This window comes from Cryptomeria japonica, chromosome 5, assembly GCF_030272615.1.
Source record: "Cryptomeria japonica chromosome 5, Sugi_1.0, whole genome shotgun sequence".
NCBI lineage: Eukaryota > Viridiplantae > Streptophyta > Pinopsida > Cupressales > Cupressaceae > Cryptomeria > Cryptomeria japonica.
In genome coordinates, this window is record NC_081409.1 from 466,311,290 (window position 1) to 466,321,514 (window position 10,225).

Here is a 10,225-nt window from a genome sequence, read left to right on the forward strand (position 1 = left end):
CAGAGCTTTCATCAATTCTACATCTACAAACACATTTGGGACTACCAATTTGCCTAAGTTCTTCTTCCATAGATTACTTATGGGTTCAGGAGCATCCCTTCTTTTGTAGCTAAACAAAAACAACTCATGTCCTCTGATTTCAGTCCAAATGTCTCCTAGATTTTCGAATCTATCCTCTAATCCTTCTTCCTCACTTTTGATCTTTTTGGACCTTACACTAGATGAGGGACACTGGTCTAACAAATCCTGAGTCAGAGCTCTCCCTTCTTTCTTTTGTCTCTTGGGCTTCTCTTCAGGGTTCAGCTCTTTTCCTTTCCTACTCTTTTTAGAAGAAGAAGACGAAGGTTCCATAATTACAGTAAATACGAGAGACAACACTTACTTGGAGGAATGCTCAGCTCTTCTGGTTATCGTTCGCAAGTCTCTGCAAGTTCTTCGCAATTCTCAGTCTTTTAGCATCGATCTGGTTCTTACGAAAATTCACTCAGTTCAACTGTAATCGTATGGGCAACTTGTGCACAGTTAATGTTCTGCATCTACAATGGCTACTCAAGTGTTTAAACTTAATTGCAGATGTGACACTCTTCAATTGGGCCTTTAACTCTTTCGCGGGAAGTACAGTTCGCTCAAAGTGCTCATATTTCAAGTTATCGATGAAACCCTTGTCTTCGGCCGAGTGTTTAAATCTTCCATCAAAAGCTCATTTTCTTCGATACTATTGTTTCGGTGAATAGCTCATGTCGAGAAGCCGCTTTTAAGACTCATCGAAATCATTCTTTCATCGATAGACCCCTTTTTCGATAAGTCACTTGCAATTTCCATCGAAATCATTCTTTCGATGAGTTTCTTTCTTCGGTGAAGGCCTATGTATGTTCATCGACATTCCCTTTTCATCGACAGCCTTCCTTTGTCGATGAAACATCTTTGCTTTTGTTCGACGTTATGTCATCGATGAAAACTTGCATTTCAATGAATGCTTTATGAGTCTCTTCGGTAATGATATTCCCTCGAAATCACTTTTTGCCTTTTTGCCTTTTGTTTTCACCTTTTCGATGAAACTTAGAGTATCGATGAGTGATTTTCTACATTCATCGAAAGTAACTTTTTGCCAAAAATACCTTTGCTTAGTGCTTTACATACCTCGTTTCGATGAAAATATTATTTCGGTGAAACATCTTTTGAAGTGCTCGATACAGTTTGCTGGCCAAAACATCTTTTAGTCTTCATGCCTATGGGAATATACATTTTTTTTTTATATTTTTTATTTTCAAATATAGTGTTCAACAAATTCCATGATTGGATCTTTGACATTTTGATCTTGGTTGGTTCTCTTTGTATTGGGTACATGATCTTTTGCTTGATACTTCATGATATTGTTGGGTTGCATTTGGAGTTTGGCATGGATTGATCACTCATAGGTACTCATGGATACATGGAGATGTTGTTCATGCTAGTATTCTCTTGTGATTAGAGATATGTGTTGAGGCAGGTTGTTGTTTCACCTAGAAGTCCAAGGAGCATTCACCTGGTTTATGTATTGAGAGGAGATTTTTCTTACTGTGAGTCATGATGACTTGGATAGCTTGATAAGCATTCTCATTCCCCAGTCTTAGTATACTTCATAGTTTACTACTTGAGAGGTATTGCCCATTGTTCCTTTCAAGTGCATTGTGTTATCCTTATCTTTCATTGATATGCATCTTGAGCTATGGATAGATGGTTAGTTCTAGATGATTCATTTTAAGATATGTATGGCATTGGTTATCTCCTTGTGCTTTTGAGTTATTATTATGACGGTGGCAGTCATTGATATTAGTTTGGGAGATGGTTTATTGGGCATATTCCCTTGGGATTGGGAATGGATATTAGTTTGATATTCTTGGCTATGAGAGGCTTACATCCATGTTAATTATATGTTGTATATGTTTGTTTGGTCCAAGGGAGTGAACAATTTTTTGGGTGTTGTTATGCTATTCTCACTTGGGGGTTTTATGGAGGAGATCATGCTTGGCACAGTTAGCATTTAGAGGTGTGTGTAGAAGTACATACTACAGGATTTGATTTGCAGTGTTTCTCTCTTTGTTTCGCTTCTCTTCCTGGATGTTCGTGTTCACATTACATTGGCTGGAGATTGTTTGGAGCTATGTGTTCACTATTTTTTGTGTTCATGTGTTGTCATGTGGGAGATGACATGGTAGTTCCTTTATCTCTTTCTTTTGTTGGTGTGGAGAACATGGGAGAATGTTGGAGACGTGGTGTGAGAGTGGTACTTGCAGGTTATCAGTTTAAATGATGTTCATATTGATGTGGATGTTCTTGATACTACATGGTTACACTTCTATGATATGTTGTTAGTGAATTTTGATGTTCTACAAAAAGGATTAGAATAGTGAAGGAAACACAACACACAAGAAGCAAATTCAAATGTTAGTGTTAGCGACAAAAGACTATCCTAAACAAGCATATCAAGAGAGATATTAAACATGAAATGGAAAGCATGCAAATACAAAAGAGATAAACTACACTCCTCCAAATGCTAACCAAGATGTTCATAGCTTCTCCTGCCTTGTTCCTCTCCTCTCCAAGTTCCTCATGAGTGTAGCTCTCAACTTTGCACTACTATGGAAGTCTTATGGAGATTCAAGATTGAAGATGATTATGAAAATATGCAAATACAAGCTAAGAATGAGCAAACATGAGTTAATTAAGCTATTATCAATTTTAACCAAAAGACAAATGTGGATTATGATTTTACTCTAAAATGCTCTCTCAAATTCACTATAACTTAGATGCATACAAGATTTTTGGATCTGGATTATGAAGGAATGGGCTCTATTTATAGGGAAAATGGATAAATGGATGGTTGAGATTTGAGTAATCTCAACAACGGTCAGGATTGATGGGTTTATAATCCATGTGAAGGTTTTCAATCCAATCCCAGGATGAAAAATGTCATCATGAGATGGCTTGAGAGGAGAGGGAAAAAGAATTAAATGTTTGACATGACTTGAAGGTTAGTTTGGGAGGTAAGGTTAGTGTTGAGTTGAATGAATAAAGCCATTATCCAATAAGTAATGCCTTTATTCAATGGATAAACTATTGTGCAAGAGTTAGTGAGGATAACCATGGTCAAAGCAAAAAATGATTGAAGAGACCCATGAGTCAAATGGGGGTTGAGTTAGAGGGAAAGTCTCTAACCATGTGGGTGAGTTGAGTTAACCATAAATGGTTATGTAAGAGCCATAAATGGTCATGTAAGAGCCATTGGTGGTCTGGAAGACTTTAGGGGTTAACTTGTTGAACACATAAAGCATTAAATTTTTTCAAAGACTTAGAGGCTTTGAGAAGTGACTTCAAGTTGCTTAGGAATGTGACAATATTTAGGAAATGGGGTTAGGCTAATTAGGAATAATTAGAAGAACTTAGAAAGTGGTTAGAAGAGTCTAAAACTGGATTTAGGATTTGCAAGTGGGTTTGATGGGTGAGGGAAAATAGGGTTTTAATTAAAATAAAATTAATTTATTTCAATTGTGGTTGCAACTTGTATTTGTAGGAGAATGCAAGTGGGGGGGAGTAGATTAGGGATTTAAATAAATGTTTTAATTATTTATTTAAAAGAGGAAAGGGGGTTAAATTAAATAAATATGTTTATTCATTTAATTGATTATGAGTGTGGCTTAATGAATTGATTTTAAATAAATTCAATAATTTATTTAATTATTAGGAGAAGAGGTTGAGGATGAATTAATTAAATATTAATTTAATTAACTGATGACTGATGGTTAAATAATCAAATAAATAGTAAATATTCATTTAAATTAAGTGGACACATTTATGTGACTACATTTGCCCCTCTTTGAGACGGTGCGGTTTATCGCATCGTTTCAAAGAAAGAAAGATAGGTGTGAAGAAATATGCCCCATAAATGTTAATTTAGTGGGTGGTATGCCCCTTAGAGAAATGGGCCGAAAATTTTCAAAAAAATTGGGCGATCTCTCGAAAAAGAACGAGACATGGAGGGGAGGTAGAATAGAAGAAATTAGCAATAACGGTGAAAGAATGGAAGAAATCAGAGTTAAAATGGAGAAATGAGAGGTGTTGGAAGTTCTCAAGGACCACAGCGGTGAGCGAGGTGAATTAGGGTTAGGGTTAGGGTTGGAGGGTATATATGGGCGTGAAGGGGTAAAAACATACTCATTTTCACCTATCTCCTTAGCAATTCAGAGCTTTGATAGTGACTTTTGGTGAAGGAGTGAGCAGCGATCATCATGCCGATACCTATAGCAGATCGGCGACTAGAGCGGATCCATCGATTCCAGCGGCCAGATGACTATGGACCAGCGGTACGCAAATTTGGATTTTTGTTTTTTATGCTTTTTTGATATGTTTTTGCAAGCGTCCAAGTCCAATCAAGATAATAGCTCTAAAACCGTGTTTTAGGGCTTTTGTCAACTCAAATAGCTCTTTTGTGCCACAATGGCACTATTGGGTAGTAGTTTTAGCGCTAGTGATAGGTTTAGCGTGTTTGCTTAGCAGTAATAGCGCTATTGTATTTTTAGCACTATGGCATAGTTATTTCAGTGCTATTATCTTGGAATAGTGTTATTGGGTAGTGGTTTTAGCGCGTTTGGTTTTAGTGTTGTTGTGTAATGGTTTCAGCGCTATTGTTAGCAAAATAGCGCGATTGTCAGAAAAAGATGCCCCAATCTTTTGAAAAATATCTCCTGATGTCTGTGTTGGGTGGATGGATGAATGAGTTGTTTTGAATCATAACAGCCTCGTTGAGACTAGGTCATTATGATAAATGTTTGTTGTAGTCTAGGTTTGTCATGATCGCTTACCTGTTGAGACCCGAAGATACTTGATCAAAGTATCTATTGATAGTCTAGGGTTAAACTTAAGAAAGTTTGAAACAAAACAACTGATGATGATGTTTGATGTGTGTAGGAGGACCTTCCCATCTTACAGATGCAGGAGCAACATCCTGCCACACATCAGCTGCAGGAGCAGTTGACCGAGGCAGAGAGAGATTGTGTTGCGGCAATTGGATTATTTGATATGATGTATCTGCTTGTGATTTTGATGAATCGCGGGCTGCTGATAGTGCTAGCCGAGAGGTGGCACAGCGAGACTTGTACCTTTCACCTTGTGATAGGAGAGATGACGGTGACTCTTGAGGATGTGTGGCGGATACTGCATATCCTGATTCAAGGAGAGCTAGTGACCTATGATCGAGGGTTAGGGACAATAGTAGTACAAAAGATTTTAAGAAGGATGTTTATATTGAGGATGGGTCGATAGCCTGGGAGGACATAGTTGCACTGTATGAGCCATTACCAGCAGTCTTATCCAAGATCGTCAGAGGTTTATTGTGCCCGGATTAGCGCTCACATGGACTGGTCGTTGGTTGGGACCAGGTGATCGCGCAGATGATGACGGAGGGGACCCGCTATGCCTGGGGACCATGTGTGTTAGCACATCTGTACAGGGAGATACATGAGGTGGCATACCGGGAGGCGAGATCACTAGGAGTAGGGATCACATTGCTACATGTATGGGCATGGGAGCACTTTCTAGTCAAGCAACTAGTCTGCTTGATATTTAGGGCCATAGATCAGCCCTATGTATGCATGTATGGAGGGATGATAAGCCAGCCCCACCTGGGGAAGTTAGAGTTTTGGCGACAGGCGTTAGATGATTTAGACATAGTGATATGGAGGCCATATATTGAGTGTGAGCTGTGGGATGATGATGCAGAGGCCCTTCTATTTAAGACACAATTTTTTATTGGGCGCACAACCTACCTTGTAGAGAGATAGGTGCCAGGGAGGGTGATGAGATAGTTTGGACGGAGGCAAGGATTGTCGAGGGGGTCAGGTGAGTATGCACGGGTTGTACGGGAGAGATTTCAATGGGGATCAGTGTTACCATATGATCAGGCTCAGGCAAAGTTCCGGACCTTACAGGATAAGTTGTGACATATGAGGCCTGAGATTGTGGATGCAGGGGTGACAAATGAGTACACACAGTATTGTACCGCACATTCGATTGCACGGATTTTAGATCGAGCCGAGCCAATACCATCTTTTGAGGATGAGAGGAGGTGGTGATGGGGGAGGAGACAAGGTAGGGGTGGAGGAGGAGGTGGTGGTGTTGGTGGAGGAGGAGGAGATGAGGGAGAGGGAGGTGGTGGTGGTGGGGGTGGGGGTTTTGGGGGTGGAGGTGGATTTGGAGGTGGAGATGGTGGAGGAGGTCGATTACAAAGGAGAGGGAGAGGCGGGCAGCCATTACAACTATCACAGGGTCCTTTGATATAGAGGGAAGCTAGAGTAGGAGGCAGGGATATTGGGGAGGGTGTAGCGCCTATGGAGATGGGAGAGGGAGCTACAGGTGGAGGAGAGGATCCTATGGAGATGGGAGGGGGAGTGATAGGTGGTGGAGATGGGGATTTACGGGAGTATATGATATTACATTTGCAGACTCAACTGACAGCATTCGAGGCTCAATTAGAGGATAGGGATGCAAAGATTGCAACTAGGGATGATCAGTTGTTTGCACGGGAGTCAGAGTTGATAGTAGTGAGGCAAGAGAGGGATGATGCAGTTGATAGGGTGATCCAGCTGCAGGAGAGAGTTTGGGTCTTGGAGGGAGCACAGGTACAAGGTCCATCGGGGGTAGTATTGAGTGTGCTTCAGCAGGCAAGAGGAGAGATTGACCACTGGTGAGTTTTATATGAGCAGGTTGTGCATGTTAGCCAACGAGCTATGAGCTACGCTCAGATGCGGAGGGCGAGGTCAGAGCGGTCACAAAGGGTACAGAGTAGTGGGGGTGTTATGGGTCCTATGTGGTGAGATAGTGTGGGTGGAGTAGGGGGTAGTGGTGGAGTAGGGGGTGATGGTGGTACAGCATCTATCTAGAGTGCCATTTGAGAGAGATTTTATATACTTGTTACATTTGTTATTTTGGATTGTGCCTTGGATGGCTCTTGGTAGCTGATATATTTTTGACATCATTGTGGTATAATACATGTATGCTTTTGCGAGATGATATATGATGTGATATATGAGGAGATCCCATATTTTGTGATGATATGTATGGTTTTATGTAGGATGATGTTTATGATTTATGCTTAGATTCATGTTATGGATGATTTTGCTTTCGATATGTACATGGATGATGATATGACATCTATATGCATGTGATGGATGTTTTGCTAACATGTGGATGCAGGTTGGTAGATGTATGATGTTTTGTTGTAATGTTTTATGAATGTGATACAATGATGACTATGTATGCGTAATGATGATTGAATGATGATGACTATGGGATAGATAATACTTGTTTTATGTTGATAAGATGATGATATGATGATATGATATGATATGATATGATATGATATGATATGATATGATATGATATGATATGATATGATATGATATGATATGATATGATATTATATGATATGATATGATATGATATGATATGATATGATATGATATGATATGATATGTTGTTTGTAAGATGAATCTAAAATGAATCAAATGTTTATGCAAATGTTTAGGGTCCTAAGTAAATGGATAAACAAATGTGAATACAAATGTTTATGTGATGATTCTAAATGAATGCACTTAAAATGTATAAACAAATGTTGAGACAAATGTTTATGTTATGATTCTAAATGAATGCACGTAAATGGATAAACAAATGTGAATACAAATGTTTATGTTATGATTCTAAATGAATGCACTTAAATGAATAAACAAATGTGAATACAAATGTTTATGTATGATTCTAAATGACTCAAAATAAAACGTGACTAAATGGTAAATGAGATGAAGCAATAATGCAAACAAATGCAACTAAGGGATAATGATTAACTGCACCTTAATGCAATTAACATGATAATGAATAATTGCACCTTAATGCAATTAACATGATAATGAATAATTGCACCTTAATGCAATTAACATGATAAGAAATAACTGCACCTTAATGCAATTAAAATGAAATTAATGCATAATGAATGTTGTTAAAATAAATGCACTATATGGATGAATGAATGTTCTTGATAACTAAATGCATTTAAATTAAATGCAAGTAAATGATAATAAATGCATATGATGTGTTAAATACCTCAATGGGATGAACAAATGAATGCACTTAAATAAATATCTAAATGAAAGTAAATGATAATGAGTTGAATGCATGTAATGCAACTAAGTGATAATGGCATGCCTTCATGATTGATGAAGGCAAGTTGGTGAAAAGTTGCACATGTAGAATGCAGATGTGAAATGATGTATCCGAGAACTTTGTCACAATTTTTGTACCCAAGAGAAACTTATTTGGTGTTTTCTCATATAAGCCTGAATTTCTTTGCATGCAACAATTGATATGAATAATGAATGAGCAAAATTGATGGGTGATATGCAATAGAATGTAATATAAATAGATGAGATAAAATGATGTTCCATAGAGTATTCATAGTGCATTATTTTACTCATTGAGCATGGTAGTATCATTCTTGGGCGAGATAGTAGGAACCAAAGTTTGAGCATTGTACCTGTAAGCAAGCATTTATAGATAAAGACAATTTACCCTCCATTTTTGGTTCATGTGCAAATGGTTGAAGTATACGCTATAGTCAACAAGCCATAGTGATCCATGACTAGATTTTGCATATGATCACGTAGCTTAGTGAACTTCCCACGTAGACACCGTTAGTACATGCCCCAAAACTTCATTGGAACAATCTACACACAGCAAACAAAATGATATTTAGGAACCATCCCGGCTACTCTAATCATTTGTGGATATCTCGGAGTAGCATAGGAACCTAATATAAATGAATAAATAACTAACAAACCAACCAAGTACATGAGAGCTGAAATAGAATTTTCTTGTCAACGAAAATGTTACCGTGTCTTTGTCTTGGTAAGGAAGGATGCATCCTTGCGAAGACAATTGTGTGCACATTTTTTTGATTGGTTGGTTGATTTGATAAGCGATCTTTGTTTGAGTAGCTCAAAATGTTTGTTTGTTGTTTGTGTATGTACAAAGTATTTTATGAGTTACCATGTTTTTGATTGATTTTGGATGTTTTATCATGTTTTTTAGATTTTATGAGTGTTTTTTAATGTTTTTGGTATTTTTTAGAGTTTTTACGGATGTTTTTGGGATTATTTTCAACTAAATTTTGAATGAAGAACTCCATGAATCACAAGTATTGTAGAATCCACTTCCATCAAATAGGTTAAGAGTATTGCCCCCATTTTAGACATCTCTATGAAAAGCAGGATGCAGGACACATGAAAGACTAACCCTAATTGTGCATCAATAAAAAGCCATGGTTTGAATGATGGATGAATGGATGCAATGAATGTGATCGTAACAAGTCTGAAAGACAATGGAGCAATAGCCTTTACGAGTGGTGCTTGTTTTCTAGTTTTTCACCATCGTACTTACCCAAGGTGCCACCAAAGTGGTTTGTTCACCATTTGGATGCATGATTTTTCTCTACTTTTTTTTTTGTGTATTTTCTTCGAGACATTTTTCTGAATGTTTTTGGTGTTTTTCTGATATATTGGAGCCTAATACTTTGTACAGCTTATGTATGAAACTGTTTGAGGTGCGTGTTGTTGATCGGATCTGCTAGCAGTTCTCCTTCTGAAGTTTCCAACTGATATGCCCTAGACCCAAATACTACAGTGATAACATATGGACCCAACCAATTTGATTCAAACTTGCCTTGATGTTCTCTATGTGGTTGGTTATGAGGATTCTCTCAGAGAACAAGATCACCTACCTCGAATGTACGAGGTTTAACCCGATGATTGTAGATTGTGCTCATTCTTTGTTGATAGGCCTTGAGGTGGTTGTATGCAGCTTGTCGCCTTTCATCAAGTAGTTCGAAGTCTTGAAGATGTGAGACTCAGTATGCTTCATCATCTATCATATTATGCAAGGAAACCTATAGAGATGGTATCTCAACCTCAATAGGAAGAATGGCTTTTGCTCCATAGACCAGTGAGTATGGAGTTGCGCCTGTAGGAGTTTGAATGCTAGTTCGATACGCCCATAGTACTAGATTTAATTGAACATGCCAATCATGGCCAGCATCATTGACCATTTTCTTGAGGATTCTCAATATTTTCTTGTTTGATGCTTCGGCCTGACCATTGCCTTGTGGGTAATAGGGAGTGGAAAAGTGGTGTTGGATGTGAAA